Source organism: Dermacentor andersoni, chromosome 8 (genome assembly GCF_023375885.2).
Source record: "Dermacentor andersoni chromosome 8, qqDerAnde1_hic_scaffold, whole genome shotgun sequence".
Lineage (NCBI taxonomy): Eukaryota > Metazoa > Arthropoda > Arachnida > Ixodida > Ixodidae > Dermacentor > Dermacentor andersoni.
In genome coordinates, this window is record NC_092821.1 from 85679557 (window position 1) to 85696836 (window position 17280).

A 17280-nucleotide genomic window follows, 5' to 3' on the forward strand; every position below is an offset into this window, starting at 1 on the left:
ACAAAGGGCTGGGGGAAAGAGACCCCATTTCGTTAAGTTTTGACTGGTGGCCCGGACGTTCTCGTTTGAGTGTCGGGATAACGGCTCTGGCATTTGCCTCAAGGTCACTCGAAGGTCACCGACAACGCGAGCTGGAGTTGCAAGTTCAGCGCTTAAACAGTACGTTGGAGCTAAAAGCATTTCATGCTCAACATTCGAACATCTGTGTTCTGTATATGATAAGTCAATCATTTGCGTGGTATATATTATTTGATACTTTACTGGGTTGACTGTGTGCAAGTGAATTGACTTCAAAATAAACACCTTGTGTTAGTTTGCGCCTTTTCCGCATATAATGGAATTCAAGATTGTTCAATGCAGATGAAAGGTAATTGATTTGCACCTCGATGTACCGAAAGCATATATAAAAAGTAACATAAAGTAAATTTAAAATGTTTCTTGCCGACATCATGTAATTCATACATGTTTATAACGAATATTGCATATAGCAAAGGTATGTCTGTGTCGGATGCGACTTTAATTACCCAGTCGTGGTCTTACTGATTCTTTCATGTGATAACTGCAGCCATATAGCGCAAGTGCTGGGTTTGAAAACAGTTGTCATATTTTCTTTCATATGTTCTGCCAAATTACAATTCCAAGTTCACCGGAATCTGTGAAACATTTTTTTTTGTGAGTCTGCTAAAAATCCGCCAACAAGAAGTTCAGCTCAATATAAGCAGTGAGGCACATTTGCTTCTAGTGTAAACAAAAATTGCAAAAGTTAAGGTAGTAATCTACGAGTTGTGTTACAGGGACACTAAAGAGGAAACGTAAGCTGAGCTGTAATAATCAGCTTTCTACAGTTCCGCGACAATCACTCTGACTGTGAGAGGAGGCTTCGTCAGCCAGAAAAGACAAAAACGAAAGACGGAGTGAAGGAAGGGGGATGTGCGATGTCACTGAGTTTCCCGCGCGAGCTCGCTGCGGCTCCGTGTATCTTTAGCGCGGCTGCTCGGGCCGAATTGTTATCAATAAAGATAAACTGCATCGTTTTGTAAAAGCGTCAAAGACAAAAATTCCCAAGTTTCAAGAACTTTCGCTGAGACCACGATGGCGCGAATACGAGAAAATCGTTTGAAATCGGTGACGTCACACTGACGTGCTGGCGCTGGTATTTCGGCGCGAAATTAAGAAAGAGAAAAGGAAACTGACCTTTATTTTTCTTTTGTAATATAATTGACTTCTTACCAGGAAATCGAGAATACAGCTTTGAGAGTCCGCTTTACCCGCATAATCTGACTGTGTTTCTATTTTATGTCCCTTTAAACGACTCTGCACACACCTTGATGTTTTTGATATGTTTCATTGCTTCCTTGTTTGTTTTTTTTTACATAAACGCTCTTGCTCCGGGACTCCGCTGGTTTGTTTCCTTTAAAAAATACAGGTAAGATATAAAGTGAGCAAATGGCAGAGGGCTTACATCGAATGTCAATAAGAAATCTGCCTGGTGCAGGCAACCTAGAGCCACTGACCTCGTGAGCGGTTACAGCATACGATCGAGGCCTCTTTGCCTCGGGTACGGTGGGAAAGAACACCTCGCTTCTCAGACATCAGCTGGGAGGGGGGGGGGGGCGTAGGGGATTATTCAATTCCAAGCTGATTGGTTGGGGGCCCCTGTCTCATGATGTGTACCTCAGTCCATTCAGTTAACTTCAGCAGCTGACAAAATGGACATGCCCACCAGGTGGACACTTAAATGTACACGGGTTGCGTAGTCCCAAAGAAAAGTAGTTTCCCGCCCCTGCACAGATCAAGCACAGGAATGATACAGATCCGACGCACATGCCAATACAAATCTACGTGCGAATCGATGCATTGGTCACGCGGGTAATTAGATACGCTTGAAAAGTAAATGTGTTATTGTTATGCAATGAAACATTGTGATTTCAGGCAATGCTAAATTATGCACCGCAAGTGTCTATTGTTATTCAGTCTTTTGTTTATGAAATTGTGAACTTTAACGTCCTACCTGCACAGTGGGTCATGAAGGCTCAATATAAATTTTGACAACTTAGTTTTTCTTTCACTTCACTCAACGCGCAGCACACACGAGCGTTTTTTTCATTGTACCCCCATCGGATAGCGGCCGCCGTGGCCGGGATCAGACTTGGTGGCTCACGCTCAATAGAGCAACGCCATAGCCACTGGGCCATCGCAATGGGCGTTTTCGTTATGCACTGCACTGTTCACGAGCTATGCCGAAACGCAAACAGCAGTTTAAGCAAATGCACAATGGGAGACGTGGAACGTGGACGCACTGATATGTCACGAAGAAGTAGGCCACGTCTGATATTTATCGAGCTATCAATAGCGAGGATAGACGTGTATGCGGATAGAATTACGAACGCGAAAGGTTGTGACCTAGCGTGGGACCTAAGGAAAACTGACGCGCTCGAAAATGCTGTCGCAAGTGCTAATTAGCGACGGGACGCACGTAGTAGTCGTCTCAAAGAGCTGCTGAAGTTGTAATGATTGAGATAGTTATTTGGGCGGGATTTGGGTGGTTCGTGGTGGCCAAGCCAGTCATTTTAAATAATGGGCCTGTAATGGCTGTACACTCTGGCTTTCATGCTGAGGCAGGGTGATGTAATCCAGTCGTCGCAAAAGGGTATGTTACTCGAGGAAATTGATTCCACACTCCTTGCCCGCACTTTACGCTAGTGGTGGGGGAAAATTTTTGCACTTAATATTTTCGCCAAGCGCAAGAGAATTTGCGAAATTTATGCAAGTCAATGAAAATGCATGAAGTTCGCACCAAAAAAAAAAAAAACGATTTCTGAGAAAAAAAAAAACGCGCGATTATTAAAACATGTGTAGAAGTATGTATAAAACCTTAGACTGCTTTTATTCTGAGATGGCGCAAAAAAAGAACGTTTTCGACATACAGGAACTTTTTATGCAGCTGATTTTTTATTATTTTTATGACAATATTAAATTATATTATAACAATATTTCCATATATGGAAATATTGTCATCTCTGCTTCAGAAAACCAGCAATGCATGTTAATTCATCTGTCAGCGTCGGGACCAGTCGCTGCACTCGGAAAAATTGCACCCTTGGGAGTGTTTTCTTCTGTCTGTAACTCATCCCGTTACACCCCTGCAAAAATTTGTTTTAGCGACACGTATTACCCACACGACTGAGTAGAATCGCACCTTTCCCGCTATGAGTCTTTGGCCGAAATGCACACTGCGTTTTCTTTTTACATCAGTATATTTTATTATGTCACTACAATAGTCTTAAAGATGTCCACCGAGGTAACGCCGAAGTGCTTTACGATTCCGAGACGTTTTTCCAAAAATAAAGCGCGTGAAAGATAATGCGCGCGCGGCCTCCGAATTAGCAGTTGCTGGCGTAGTAAAACGCGCCCCTCCCCCTCCGGGACCATGCGCGCGACCGAAGACAGCGCGCTCCCTCCCCGCTTTCCTCGTTTCCGCACGCGAGATTGAGCCGCGATCGTCGGCTCACCGTCGCACGCTTTCACTCGCACATACAGCATATGGCACGCGGGGACGTTATTATCGCCCTTGGACTTCATACAGAACATTGAGGCGACGACGACGGCAGAAATGCGCCTGGAGTGTCCAAATAATTGCTGCCGCAATTATATAGGACTGGCATTCATACGCTTGCGCGTAACGCGCGTTCACAAAGTGAAACGTCAGTATAACTTCTTTTTAGTTGCTTGGAATGTTGAAATACCCGAGCACCCTTAATTTATGTAAGGCGTATGTTACGCAAAAAACGCCCTTCTATTACCCGGAAAGTAATGAAAGGGTGCAGTAAGGGTGTTCTGCTAACAGGCACACCCATTTAAGTGAGGGTGCAAAAAGGGTGTTTTACATCCAATGTACCATTTTCTTACACTCTTAAGCAAAATTGCACCCTTTTGCCACAACAATTATCGTCATCTGTCTTGTCCGCACTTCTGCATGACATAGCATGACATAGCATAGCATGACATAGCATGACATAGCATTCCCGACAGGAAAGTAACGAGCGCAGCGTTTTTAGGAAACGAAACGCAAGCAAGAAAGATGACGATTGTTGTTCCGTGGCAAATGTACACCCCAGAGGGTGCAACTGTTTTTAGAGTGTAGGCAATATTACACCCTTTTTCCACAACAATAATTGTCATCTGTCTTGTCCGCGTTTTCTTTCTTTAACGCGGCGAGCCCGGTACTTCCAAGTCACGAACGGCATGCCCGTTATCAGCATGATAGAGCATTCTCGACAGGAAAGTAGCGAGCGCAGCGTTTTCAAGGAAGTAAATGCAAGCAAGGCAGATGACAATTATTGTTGTGTGGGAACTATACACCCCGAAGGGTGTCAATTTGCTTAACAGTGTATAAAATGTACACCCTTTGGGACTTGTCCCGCAACAATAATCGTCATCTGGCTTGCCCTCATTTCCTTTCTTTAACGCTACGAGCCTGGTACTTCCAAGTCACGAACGGTATGCGCGTTATCGGCGTGACAGCATGTTCGACAGGAACGTAGCGAGCGCCAAGCTTATAAGAAAGGAAACTGAAGCAGGGCAAATGACGTTTATTGTTGTGGGACAAGTGTACACCTCAAAGGGTGCAACTGTTTTAAGTGTAGTGTGTAGCGTAAGGCGCGCAGCCTTAATCCCAAGGTTGCAGCTTAATAGTGAGGAACAATCGCAGTGTTTCCCTCGCAGTAATAGTGGAGGTTTGGATTTTGCAGAATCCTAATTTAATTTTCCCGTTAGTGTGTAAGAATCGCAACGGCCTACCTAGCTCGGAGGATTGTATAAGCGATGGTTAAATTTTGATAGGAAGAACCTTACTTGCTTCGGTATACCGAACGATCGATGCGCATCGGAGCGACTGGGTAGGCTCTTAACATTTGTTATATTCTCATTGTGCAACATCCTGTCATCGGACAGTGCCATGGCATCTGGTGAAGCAATTGGAATGACCGACTGAAACTGTGAAGTCCAATTGGTTTTTCCAATTCAAGTGCAGCACTCCGATCGGCTTCCAATTCATTCCATTTTGGTCCAATTGATTTCAAATGGTGTGACTACTTGGACCAATTCAATTTTTTTTACTGGTATACGTTCCGCCAAGAACTCTGACTGACAGTGCTTCAGTGCCGAATACATTGCATTCGAGCATTCTGAAGCATTCTTCGGATATGAATGTCCGTTGGCTACCGCTGTCGGACAGTATCCTTGAAACTTTCCTTTTATTCGTTCTTTTGGTCACTGCTGTGACGGTTAGCATCAGGACTATTCGAGTCGGGGGATTTTGTGCAGTTTCGGAGGCATGCAAAGTGATCTGTTCTGCGTTCTTTTCGATAGTTACTTGTGCCTGTGCGGCACTGTTGTATGAAACATTTCACACTAGTTTCATGTATCCGCTTACATCTCTTGCTGATAACCTTGACTCTGCAAGGCTTTGAAATATATCCATGCTTCGTGCAGCGAAAACAAGTTCCCTTTGACGTAAGGATAGCTTTCTTCTTTAAATCCAATTTGGTGTCGCGCTCCTTGCATGCGTGGACCTTTGAGTCACAGAGTTTGCACTCCGTGCCTGATGCAGTGCCATGCAATGCTGCTGCGGACGAGGTATGGGCATTCTGTCGTTGCGGCGTTCTTGTGTTATATTTGGGAGGTGTCAACGCTGGAGCCGTCCGGTTGGTCCTCCAGAGTTCGTTCTCGGCTCTCCAGTTACAGCTAAAATGAATCAGAGTAGTTGATGAAGTGGCACTCGCCAGGATGATTATGACAAAGATGAAGGCGTTGACGAAGCGCCGTCATCCTCTTCCGTGGTTCGCGCCGTTCGATTGTTACGGCAGATTTGCTGAACGTTGTTCAGAACGTGTACACTAAGGAGACCGCATATCTCCCGTAAATGACAAACGAGTTACGAACGACAGTATAAATCCTGCCCCTTTTCACCAGACTATAGTCTGAGTGCCGTGGGTCTTGATTTGTTTACACTTGAGACACCCACGCTGTCACTATAGTTCGGTGCGTGTGATGTATGGTCTCGCTATACCATTTCATCATACCCGTTTCAATATTATTTTAATTCGAAGCATTGATAGCTCTTACGTACCAGAAACGTCGGGGTAGGTATAAGTTGCTATCTCGCCTCGTTTCTGGCCTCTTCAGTGAAGACTACATGTTGAATGGTGCTATTCGTGTCAGGCTACTTGGTTGCAACTGCCCAATGTCGTGCGCATTAGGCCCATAAGAGTATGGGAAAATCCAGAATCGGTTACTTGTGCTGGAAAAGATGTCCAAATAAAGAAACATTGCTACGATATCCATGTTCATGGCGAATCTTTCGCTTGGTGCTTGGGATTTTCGGTGTAGAATCGAGGTGATTCATCGAAGCCGAAAGGTCTCTTGCCGCCGATTACCTTATTTTGATCTGTCTCGAGGATTTCAGCGGCGAAACAGCGGAAATCGTTGCGGTGTGCGTGCAAACGTCTGGCCTACCTACGAGCCACATCAGTCTTGTTTAAAGGCAAAGAGCCTTTGAAGTGAGTCGGAGGGTAAAAAAGGGAAGTGGTTGTGGGTAGCGGGCCTCCGAAAAGTGCAAGCATTCTTTCGCGGCGTTGCTGTACCACTACAGGTACGATACTTGGCTGTTTCCGACCTACATAGCCAACTCCGCATTGTGACTCCTGTTGCAGTATATCACATAGCTTTCCACAATTTATAGGTAGTAACGTCTGTTGTGCTTCCAGAAGGCAAGTACAGATATTGTGCACTGATAAAACAAGGCTAAAAGCTTTAAGTTACCTGGTCAGTGCGCTTTGGGATAAAAACAAATGAGAATTCCGTTCGTGAGTGAGGGTGTACTTTCTCTTTATCTTTATCTCATCAGCGTGATAAGGAAGTCTGAGTCTAATGACTGTTCCCGTTCGCAGTGCGCAGTGTTTGAGGTAGGGCCCAGGCTTGAGCGTAGCAGACACCCGCTGCCTGTAGGAATTCTCAAATACCCGTCAAACGTGAAAGTTAAATAACAAATCGGACCACGTTGCATTTCTGCCAATAAGTGTATGAAATTTAGCGAGAGTTTTGGTTTGAGCGATGTCACTTTTACAAGTGTAAATGCATGACATGCAAACGAAGTGAACCAGTTGTAATTAAATTTGACTGCGTGCACAGTATCGGAAAGCACACTAGCAGCACTGTGGCTAGGCCGAGTGCTCCAAATCTGGAACGAACGCTGCTTGCGGTTGCTTTTATATTTTTTGCGAACAAATAAACTGACAACTCACCGCGCTGAATGAGAAAACAGCACCTTCTGCTTACATTCTAAACTAAAGCTTGCCATCTGAGCGACATGTCGCCTCGTGGCATAAAATCTGTCATGATCAAATTCAGGCCTTCTGAGATAGTTACTGTTCCTACTATCGGTGCCTGCGGAGAAAAGTGCATTAGCGAGAATATTCCTGCTGCTTATAGCATTATTAGTACCAATGCGGCGGCCGAAAATTAAACCAACCAAACCGAATGTAGTTTAAGCGTATATCACTAGCTTATTAACGTGCCTGCCTAAACAAAGTACACTCCGCGATTTGAAACTCCAGCAGCATATTTAAAATATATAAAAAGAATGCAATAATTTACTCGGCGGGAACAAAGTCGTTTCGATTGAAGTGTTTCGAACAAACCACAACAATTTCAGTCACCTCTTTCCCAATGTGCAAGTTTCTTATCCATGTCACTCTCCATTGCGCGTCGTTCGCAACTTTCGGGAAACGATGAAATGATGAATTGCTGTATTTCCACCGCTATGATCGCCATAATGGTACACAGCAACATTCTTTCGACATCAGATTTTCTTCTTTTTCAGGCTTGAGCGTGGCGGCATCACGACGATTGGACAACTATGAGGCAACGTTGCAGTGCACTCTGTAATTTTAGAACCTGCGGTGGAACCTAGGTCGGCTAGTTCTCGGGCGGCTGCTAGGGGGCGAGTGTTTAGTTGGAGTCGCCAATCAGAAACATACTACGCTCGTATCAGAGCGCGCGATTTTTCCTTCCTTCCCTATGCTTAATTTGCTAGCGCCTTAGAACGACGTGTGGCATTGCGTCGCCTTCAGGATCGGTCCAGTTTACCTACCCATGTCGTAAAGGCCCCGTTGCCGGAGTATACAATAAATCAGTGGTCGTGCCATTCTCATTGCCGTTGTCAAGCCGTCGCCTTGCCGTGTCCATCACATTAACGCTGATTCGCATGCTCGCCCTACAGGAACACGTTACGTCATCTGGTAACACTTTGCAGAACCCTGAAGATGCTAGAGAGTCAGCTACCTGCGAAATGCTTCTCATAACGTCCATTCCCGCAGTGTGCGGTGTTTGGTTATATATATTTTTTCAATGCGGTTTTCTTGCAAAATAGCATACCTCCATAAAGCGTTCTTTTCTAACAAGGTGGCAGGCTTGCGTTAAGTAGCGATACATAAGACGATAAAGTGAGATTGATCAGGCAATGCGGTTTATTTTCTTTGGTCGATGAACATCGCATTTTAGTCACTCCTCCGACTTGCCGCCAGTGCCGGCGAGACCACGCACCGCGTTTGCAAGAGCAGTGGTTAATCCGCTGATGATTTGGCCAGCCTGGTCAATGGCCGTGCAGGCCACGAAGCTCACTGCGTGGAATAGGAGGAAGAAAAGATAATGCAGATCAAATGCACATATTGGAACACAGGTGAAGCGATGTTAAAAGCTATACATGTAAGTGCGACGTTTACAATTCTATTTAACGTCGACGCAGCAACGTCAAAAGGGCTGAGGCTGCGTATGATGTTTGTAGAGGAATGGATGCTGAAGTGCTTGAACAAAAAACTACGCCACATGTAAAAACATTGAGGGTTTCTGCACCTGTGTGTCACAGTGGCACATACACATTTTTGAGGATTGGTGAAGAACGGGTACATGCCCATTGAAACAATCTTCGTGGGCCAAATATAAGGAATTAAACGAAATCAAGGTAGTTTGATAATGCGCCCTTTCAGTCAGAGGTCTGCGTGCTTTAAAAATTCCTATGAGCCGAGATTATATGTACATGACTTGTTTGTCACGCTTTATTGTTCTACTTCGCACAACACAGGTGCTCTCACTTTCACTGTTTTATCCCTTAGTAGTAAACATGTTTGTCATGGAAACAGCACTGAAAGACAAGTCTGGACAGTAGGTTGCGAAAGTATCCCTTAAAAAAAAAGAAACAGCCGTTGGAAACCTTAATTTTCTAGACTGGTGTACCGCGAGCGGTGATTATTAGCCCCTAATTGCACTTTGATTGCGATAGCTCTAAATTAGCAAGACTAACTGTAGCGGAAAAACTCCTCAGAGCGCTCATGAATGAATTCGGCCACCACGCACGCAGCGCCGTGCTACATTTATCGAATTGCTCAGACGCCTGCCCGACGTAAACACAGGTTGAGAATATCAACACTGCACAACATGTGTGATTAATGAGTCCTCAGGCAGCCGGCATGGGCCTGGAATAGCAAGGCACGGCCCTCTGCGTTGTACAAATTTTCCCTCCTAATTTTTATTCGTATTGGCTACATTCATTGTTTTCGTTGTCTACGTCCTTTGCATCCAGTTTACCGTCCCTGTTTCCCTGACTTTGTTTTCGATGACGCGTTTCATGTCCTCCCTTTCATGTCCCCGTTTCTTGAAGTACATAAATGTGTACATTTTAGCCACCCATTTTTTTTCATCTATGTTCCTGGGTCTTTTCTCAGAACAAATTTTTCTGGGCGATTCCCTTTGCGCAAAATAGGCCCAACCCATGTGACCTTGCATTGCCTCATTTGTAGTTTCACAGTGGGCATGTCCGATACCAATTGGTATATATGGATGATGGACGTGCCAATCGGTCTAACAGCCTTAAGTTATAAGACTCCAACCATCTCTAAATTTAACCGCAGAATGGCATTCGCAAAGGTTAGCTCTGGCACCATTACTGGTTTCCAGATTCCGCGCGCCACCCCATATTTATGGTAGCCTCAAGTACTATATGTTTCATTATTGCTGCATTACACTTACATTTCATATTCAGAGTGTCTCGGTGGATGTTTGAGTATTTTCTTCGTTTGTGTTTGCATCCAGGTATTTATATTGTTTGACTGTGGGTACGACTTGTTGTTGAACTGATACTCCGTATCACTCGTCTCTTCATTAAAGATTACAATTCCTGAATTCTCTGTGCTAAACTAAAGGCCTAGATTTGTCGCTGCATTGGTACATATATTCGCAAGTTTGTGTAAATTCCTTTCATTGTCCGCTAAAGGCAACATAGTCTGCATGTATCTCTTTGTTTCACCCTTTGCCCATTACAGATATAAGGTAAATAAAAAACTAATTCAATGTTTCCAATCGTCTTTCTATGCATTTTACTTAAAGCGTGAACAACAATGAAGGGAGATCGAGAGAGAGGGCATTCCTGCTGCAGTCCTTCTTGATCTCCAGTAGTCCTTTGCATTTCCGGCCTTCCCATATGATTTGCACTCAATTCTGTCCATGTATCTCCTTCTGCACCTCCACAAAATTTCCACTTATGACCTCGTGCTCGAGAACATCGCATAGCATTTCCCTTTCAACGTTGTCGTAAGCTTCCTTTATATTGATACACACTTACTGAACGTCAAAGGAGACAACCGGTGCTGGTGTCCGCCATTTTGTTGCGAGTCTTGATTCTCAGTGTATATACACCCTGTACATAATTAGACCCTCCGTTTGCTTTAGTTACATTTTTGGTGAAGGTCCGCTTTGTATCCTGCTCCAGTACGGAGCTCTCCAGCTGCCACTTCATCGCACTTGCGACCACGTCTTCCGACGAAGCAACAGCGTCTCCACCGAATACACCTCCCGTGGCTCCCACCTACATAACTCTGACTCCTGCTCGGGATCACTGCGTGACCTTGGCATTGACAACTGGATCAACCTTTATGAACGTGTCCGCATAAACTGCGAGTGGGACTTGACCCTCATGCTCGCCAATGTTCTCTTCTATCTCGGTGGTACACCACGGGTATGGTTCAAGACGCACAAAGCTGACATTAACAGCTGGGGCACTTTCGAGCAGCAGATCCGTTACCTATTCAGCAACATCTATAGTTGCAAGCTTGATGCCAGAAAAATCAGGTTTGCCATGCGGGCGAAGCAACGAAAGTGATAGCAACATGTTAGATTATTACGCGAAGTGCAAGACTTGTAGCTTTAGGGGTGGGATGAACTGAAGCAAACGTAAGCTAAGTAAAAAAAAAACGAGCTGTTGTGTTAGGGGCCCTCTGTTTGAATCATGCTATCGGACACGTTCATTTATGTTTATTAAGACCAACGTCGTTCTTAGCGACTTTCCCACCACTTTTCCGTATCGGGTGTTTCAAATTTCTTTCGTGGCCCCATCCTGGAGGTAGTGAATAGCCGCGTCAATTAAAGCACACCATTCTAAAGTTTGAGCTCAGTTATGGTTTCGATGATTGTTACTTAAGGTTAGAGGCATGCCCGGTCGGTGTTTTCTTTCATGACATTTGTTTGTGGGTAACCATTTTACAAATTTTGGCGAATAATTTTGTGACGAATGCATGACAAACTTTAGTGACGGAACGGTGTGGCAATATAACCTGCCTATACCGCAGGCATTATCGCAGGGAATGGCCTACAGCATACATATACCGAAATATATGCGGAACTCATGGCGACGTCGACGGCAAAAATTGCCCTTGGAGTGTCCGTATAGTTGCGCAATAAAAACAACTGGTTACTGGAACTCACATGTCTACAAAGCGTACGTCGCTTACATTCAGGATGTCATGGCTCTTTGCTGCATGCACCACATGTCTGAGTCGGACGAAGTTGCGCACGTGTTAAATGGCGTTGTAGACAACGCGTACAACCTGTTTGTTTACGCAAACGTCTACGTTGTCGATACCATAATTAAAGAATGTCTGCGATATGAGCGAGCCAAAAGCCACCAAATAACGCAGCAGTTCGCCCGGCTTCGAGAACCAGCCGCAATTTTATAATGCAATTCCCCCTGCCAGCGGCTCACCTGTGGCAACGTCACGCGCATTGTCCGTCGCGAGCTTGAAGTTGCCTCTCCCGCACCCATTCAATCACCCGTTTTCCATCACACACCTACGACCCATTGATGCCATCAGTATCCCTGATTCAGGCGGTAGAAAGACAAGAGTTCTCGAATGTCGGCCTCTCATCTGTGTGCTCAGTAAGTCGTCCGGATGCTCGGTCATACACCTTTCATGGTACTCAGACCCTTCGTCTGTACTTTCAGAACCCTTCAGAATGGAGAACGCCCGAAGGTCAACCTACCTATTTTTATTGTCACCTCGTCAGACGTACGAGGGTTGATCCAGAAATAGGGTTCTCAAAGAGCTCTAGCAACACGGGAAGGTGCGAGGCGAAATTCAGCCACACTGCTGCGCGCGGCTGTTCCCCCACTCTCAGTTCCCCGCGGCCGAGCTTTGCTGAGTCGCTCATTTTTGCCTCAGCAGCCGTCTGATATGGAGGTTCCCATTGTTGATCCCCCAAGTGCGAGATTTGTTCTGTAATTCGCTTTTTGCACGGCAAAGGGACTCCACCCGTGGATATTCATCGTCACTTGAAAGAGGTGTATGGCGACAAGTGTAGGTCCGTTCAACACGTCCGAAACTGGTGTAGGGAGTTTAGTGCCGGTCCGAAGGAAGTCCACGATGAAGAACGGAGTGGAAGATCGTCAATTACGGAGGCGGTTATCGAGATGGTCCAACGCGAATTGCTTCAAAACGGGAGGATCACCGTCCGTGAGGATCACCGTCCGTGAACTTATTGCTCAGATTCCTGGGAGTTCTTACGGTACAGTGAAAGAGCTTTGGCTGAAAAATTGGGGTATCACAAGTGTTGTGCTCGATGGGTACCGCGGCTATTGACATCAGACCACTAGAAGAAAAGCCTTGACTGTTCTCGTCAGTTTCTTCAAAAGTGTCAAGAAGATAAGGAAGGATTGTTACGGGAGATGAAACGTGGGAGTTTCACTCCCGAAACGAAACAACAATCCAAACAGTAGCGTCACCCAGAGTCACCAGTCGCAAAGAAGTTTAAACAATCTCTTTTTGCTGGCAAAGTCATAGTTAGTATTTTTGGGATCGTAAGGGGATGCTGCTGATCGATTTCATGAAACGTGGGACAACAATCAACTCAGAGAGTTATTGTGCAACACGAAGAAAACTCAGGCTAGTTATCCAGAACCGCCGGCGAGGGCGACTGGCAGCCGGTGTAACGCTGCTTCACGACAACGCCCGACCTCCCGTCTTCCGTCAAACCCAGGAACTTTTGGCAAACTTTGGGCGGACTGTCCCGCCCACCGTACAGTACATACCTCGCGCCTAGTGATTATCACTTGTTCCACAAGTTAAAGGAAGATTTCAGTGGCTAACGCTTCCGGAGCGATGATGAAGTCAGATAAGAGGTGAAACGCTTCCTCAACGGTTGGTGGCACAGTTCTATGACATTGGGATACAGAAATTAGAGCACTATCTGCAAAAATGCGCAGAAAAAGATGGCGATTTTGTAGAAAAGTATAGCAATGTTTCATTTTTCCAATGCTGTAAATTTCTACAAGAATAAACAAGGTAGTCTATTTCTAAAATTGATGGGAACCTTATTTCTGGATCAACCATCGTATATCACGCCATTGACAACGCCGCCGGAGCTTCCCATCATTCGAGTCCACTTTTCCTGCCTACCTGCACCCTACCAGTTGCCTATGTTCTCCGCTCTTACCATTATTTTAACCTCTTTTAAGCCTCCTTGAGTGGCTAGATGTGTGCCACTGGTTATGTACCGCCTTTCAATGAACCTCGTTTGGGCCAACTTGGGCCACTGCGTATGTACCGCTCTTCGTTGAAAAAAAAAAGTTATCCATTAAATTCTTTCTTGTAGTTGGCGGAATCGGCCTCGCGTCATATATACTCAGTCTTGTCGGAATATATACTTGCCATCAGTAAGCCGCGTAGAAGGGGCCTACAAGGTTGTGGATGGGTGGATGCTATAGGCGTCCCATTTGAAACGGGGCGGTGGGTTTCGCCACCAAGCACTTATTATTTTTTACCTAATGTTCTTCCGATATTGTAAAAAAACACACAAAGAATTCACACCGTGAAAATTTATGAACCACTTCTGGGAATTTGTTTTTGTGCGCTTCTGTTTGTGGCCTCCCTACTTTTCTGTCACCAAACCACCGATCGCCTTTTACTAATCTCTACTGCAGACATGTTTACGTTCCCGCTGATAGCCCTGGACCGAAGGGCTTCAAGAAGGACAGTTGAGCCTAAACTGACATCTTGGTCTAGGCGAACCAGATATTTCAAGCCTTTATACCTTACGTCATGCTTTACGTCAAGTTGGCATTCCACATTTTGGGAAATAGTTTAGAGAAATTTGACAGGTTTGGGTACTCAAGTAACGGAAGATCGTTCCTTTCCAAAATATCTTGCAGACAAATTTTGGCAGTAGCCATAAAACGTGATTATATGTACCACACACCCGCGGAATTCGCTATGTCTTTCGATGTGCTTTGAACAGACGGACACATTAAGCCCTTCTTTTGGTTCATAATCCCTCTCCGCAGTGAAAACGGCAGAGAAATTCAAATGCGTGGTGTTGACCAGATGTTAATGAGGAAGTGCGTAACATATAAAATGACCATACTTGTGGGGTGCTCCCTCTTACCTCGAAGAAATGGTAGACGAGATGTACACAATATGAGTTGTCTTATCATTAGTCTTCGTGTGTCTAGCCATACAAACGCGAGGGAAGAGTTGGGTAGGAAACGGGGCCAGATGCTTCTCGGGAGGGCCTTCAGAAATTGGTTGAAAACCGGCAACTTACACAGGGCGAGCAGGAAGAGCACAGAGAATCCCGACATCTGCATGCTGGCTCGTTAGTTCTGGAAAAGTAATGTGAACAAATGCACCGTGAAGCTGGCCGCCTCCCTTGACGAAAATTTCACAAGCCATTCGCAGTGGTAGGATGGGGCAGAGCCTAGCAAGACATCTGCGACGTTTCCTAAAAGCAAAAATATTCGTGCATTATGCAGACAGACACACTTTACGCAGGCAGACACACTTTACGCGAACGTATTTTCTAGTGCGCTTTGTTGTGAAGGCGAAAGTCCGTCTATTTCCTTTATTCAGAAGTACCGCCTGAGTCCTTTCAACTAAGATTCAAACTCGCGCCGTTTGCTGCATCCGTAATTCACTCTTCTTTGAAATGAAAACATAAATGCATTTTTTTAAGGAAAAGTGCATGAAGTTATTCTTCAGCAAACTCGCGAAGTAAGGTTAGCACATATCGACTTTTAGTACACTCGTCGTGAATATTGAGCCCACATGCGACAGTTGCTGCTTTTTTTTTTGAAGAACGAACGGTGATGTTAAGCTGCAAGCGTTAAAGGTGAGAAACATGGTGATGTCACAAAGTCTTGTGCAATACGTACAGAAGAACCAGCTCTTCATGGTCTTCCCGCCTGGGTTTCTTGCGCCTTTCATGGTCATTGCGCCCATAGTTATGGCTTTAGTGCACTATGTGTCACCTAAATCGGCTTATGTAGGCTTCTGTCAAAAATAAGTGGTGCGGATGTGACATCGCTATCAAGCATCATATAAGTTTCCTTATCATATTTAACAAGACCGTGGCCGTCTTATATATGGCAGTATTCGAGATAGCTGCAGTTCGCATGCGCCGTCATCTTCGTTTACGAGGAAGCATATTCCACTGATATATATATATATATATATATATATATATATATATATGCTGTCAGAAGCAAGGGACGTGATGTGGTTGAGACGCCATATTTTTATTCTAAAGCACGCGCACTTCGTCGACCGCTTCTCCAGCCATCGAGTTCTTCAATCGTTACGTTTTCCAACTCTTCTCGACAAAGTCTCAGTTCAGAATGTGCAAAATAACGTCACAATTTGCTGACGTGAACAATGTCGCCGTCTCTGTCTAAACGCATCACTGCGCGGTTGATCTCATAGTTCACTGGCGATACCTTGTGTAAGATCTCCTAAGGACCCTCCATGACGGAACTCAGATTGCCGTTTTGGGGATGTCATGGTGTCTCGTAAAGTACTGAGTCACCGACTTGAAGGTCAACGGGAAAAACTTCCTGTTATATATCGGTTTGTTCTTATTGTGGTAGGCGAGCGAGTTTTAACCGCAGTTGTCCTTGCTTACTCAACAGTTTCATCTCGGTGCTTCAATATGGCTAGATAAGATGAAATTCCATACATCACGTACGAAGGTTTGTAACCAGTAACTTCGTGAGGTGTTCTATTGTATTCGTCGATGACATCCAATAGCAACTTAGCACAAGGCTTCTGTGGCTCATCGATGATCTTATATTTAACTCTGGTGACTATGGTTTGAGTTGACCGATCGTTCATACCGTTGCATTAGGGATTATGAGACGACCTGAAGACTTGATAGATTCGGTTATGCTTTAGGAACTGCTTAAATTTACCTGCTGTTAATCCTGTTTCACTATCTGAAAGGAACTTTCGTGCTTTGCCAGCAGAAATGTGCTTTTTAAGCCTGAAATGTACCTGTCGCTATTTTCATTTTTGTGAGCGAACGCCCATACATAGCGAGGGTCATTGTGAAAGGCCAAGTAGATGAACCTTTTTGATGAGCCGTATGCAGAAAATCCTCCAATGGTGACCATTGCAAGGAGATCAAAGGGTTCTTCAACTGGAGGCAGTAACTCAAGTGATCAATACCTATTTGCTTCGGTCTTGCATTTCTGGTATTTGCTACAATATCTATTATTATCTACAATCGGTTGTTATCAGAATATCGGTTACTATATCTGGTCAATAGTATTGTAGAGACAGGAGTGACAATGCGTTCTTCATGCCGACATGCCCAAAATGTTGATGAGCATTCCTAAGAATGAATGGGCGCAGTTTATAAGGCACGCGTATCTTCCTTAGGCCTTTATTTCTGACGATGGCTATGTCGTTTTGTAGCGAGTCCGTTCTTATGGGGCGCTCGTTGCTACATTTTTGAAGATCGCTCGGTCAGAGAAGCTGCACTACAGGGACTATGGAAAGGTTGTCAGCTTCAACATTGCGTATGCCTGCCTGATGTATAATGTTCACGCGATACATTGGGCAACTTTAACGACAACCGAAAAGCCGACTTTGAGGATTCTTGACGTTCTTCACCCACTGTAGC